Here is a 2,791-nt window from a genome sequence, read left to right on the forward strand (position 1 = left end):
TCTTTATTTTCTGTTATCTGCTTCTTCTGGCTGGCCGGCGGCGGCGGCTCTGCAAGCGCCTTACATTACATACAACAACCAATCAGCTTATAGATCACGAGGGGAAAGCATGGACAGTAATGGAGCATAATAGCATGCATATAGCAAGCATGCAGTGTCCACGAGGACCCATGACCAATCACATTAACTTCCTCAAATAACGCCACTTGTTGGCAGAGAGAATTAGTCTGCTGGAGGTACCTGGTTTTTGCTCTCAGCACTTCCTTGGCACCTTGCCAGGCGCCATCTTGGCCACGCCGAAGGGCTGGGGGTCCGCGGTACCCCGACACCTGTATTCTTAAAAAGCATCAAATGATAAATTTTCTGTTATATGAATGGTAATTTTCTGTTATATGAATCATAGCCTAAAAAAAGTTCCCAATGACTTTCATTAGTTTAAGTGAAATACACCCAATACAGAAGGACAAACAGCACAGGTTCTTGTTGAGAGCAGGGTGGTATCTGTGCTGCTAACTGTCTCAAGGCAAACAGGACTGCTGGGCCCCTGTGCTTACCAAGGTTGTTAGAGATATTTGTCCGAGGAATGTGCAGTTGCCTGGAGACCTTATCCGTCAAGGACGAGAGCAGGGCCTAGCCCCGACTCAGCTCCTGAATAGTTCACCCCTTCCCTCCTCCCTTCTTCCTCTAGGACCGTCAGTTCTGGCCGGACCCAATGAAAATCAATAGATTGACCGGACCCAACCAGGGGAGGTTTAGCTGTTCGAATGTTAGCCAATTAGAAAGAACACTGTAAAACTGCTTGCTTTTCCTTATAAAAACCCTGCTGACGAGGGCTCGGGGCCTCTCCTAGCGTCGTTGATTAAGGACGCAGAGGACCGGGTTCAAACTCGCTAATAAATGACTCTTTGCTGCTTGCATTGATCGTGGTCTCTGGTGGTCCTTGTGGGGTCTCAAGCCTTTGGGCACAACAGTTCTCATTCATTTTTAGGAAGTAATAAGTAAATATCATAGAACAGAACAGGATAGTGGTCAGCAGAGAACAGGAACAGCAGGGAGAAGATACATCAAAAGAGTTCAGTGAGGGGCACCAAGAAGAGAGTGGAGGAATACCTTCAGGTACTTCTTTGGCACAGTATGGTAACTATTGGTTAGAACAACCTAAAATGTGTTTCAAAATGAAATGTCTGACACATAAAAATAATTAACAGTTGAAGAAATGGAGATACTTATTACTATGATATAATTAGTACAACTTATATACATGTACTGAATTACCATAATGTACCCCATAAAAGTGGCCCCATGATATTGTCACCATGGTCTCAGACACTCACATCATACCCTCACTCTTACTGCTGAAACTTATATAATACCTTTACTTTGATCTCTGACCCTAATGACCTCACTTTGGCCTCTTACACTCACAGTATACCCTCACTGTAACCTCTGACTGACTTGCAGTAATACCCTCGCTGTGTGCTGAAACTCCCATAATAACCTCACTCTAGTATCTGAAATTCACATAATATTCTCAGTATGGTATCTGTGTGTTTGATAATTTGGACCAAACCCAGGGGCACTCTACAACTGAGTTACATTTCCAGGCTCCTTTACTTTTCGTTTTGAGTCAGAGTCTCATTAACTTTCTTTAAAAGGAGTCCAAGCCAGGTGTAGTGGTGCACACCTGAGATCCCAGCAGCTCAGGAGGCTGAGACAGGAGGATTGTGAGTTCAAAGCTAGCCTCAGCAATGCTGAGGTGCTAAGCAACTCAGTGAGACTCTATCTCTAAATAAAATACAAAAATAGTGCTGGGGATGTGGCTCAGTTGTAAAGTGCCCCTGAGTTCAATCCCTGGTGGTACCAAAAACAAAAACAAATAAAACAAAACAGAAACAACAACAACAAAAAAAACAAAAACAACGAAAAAAGGAGTTTACAGTCACCTTATAAACAGCTATGAAAAACATTCTCTAAAATAAAAATATTTTACATGTCATGATTCTAAGATGCCAAAACATAATTTTCTAACAGTTTTAATGCATATTAGTGAATTAGGTCCAAATTCCCCTCAAGGGATTTAACTGAACAGTGATTAACTACTGAGCCACATACTCATCCTTTTTATTTTATCTTTTTTTTTTTTAATGTTGAGACACGGTCTCAATAAATTGCTTAGACCCTTGCTGATTTGTTGAGGCTGGCTTCAAACTTGTGATCCTCCTGCCTCAATTTCCCAAGTAACTGGGATTACAGGTGTGTGCCCCCTCAAAATCTATCCAAAGTAGGAGGATAAATTTTTGTTATGGATTCAGTTAAGCAGCAGTCTGTGCCTTTCAGCCTTTCAAGGGTACATGTAATGCCTTAGGTAGTGACAGTCTCTTCATTTTGTGATAGTGTTTCACAAGAAGTCAAAATGTCAAATTCCAACTGTAAACATGGAAAATTACTGGCCTTGATAACTTATACTATATAAGTTATGAATTTGTAGTGTTCTTTTAATTTGAAACCAAAAATATACAAAAGTTGCATCTAATTAGATGGCAGCATTTTATTCTTATGTAATCATTCATACCCAGAAACCAAACACCATTTGGAGGATAGAATAATGTGGGTTCATTCATGCCAGGGGACCCACATAAGCTAGTGCCCATACATAGAAAATCCTAAAGTACCTGAAGGAAAAAATACACTGCCAGAGTCCATAAATGAATTCAGCAAAACTACAGATTGTGAGGTTAATACTCAAAAGATCATCTGTTTTATATACCAGCAATGAACAATTTAAGGCAAA

This window comes from Sciurus carolinensis, unplaced genomic scaffold (genome assembly GCF_902686445.1).
Source record: "Sciurus carolinensis unplaced genomic scaffold, mSciCar1.2, whole genome shotgun sequence".
NCBI lineage: Eukaryota > Metazoa > Chordata > Mammalia > Rodentia > Sciuridae > Sciurus > Sciurus carolinensis.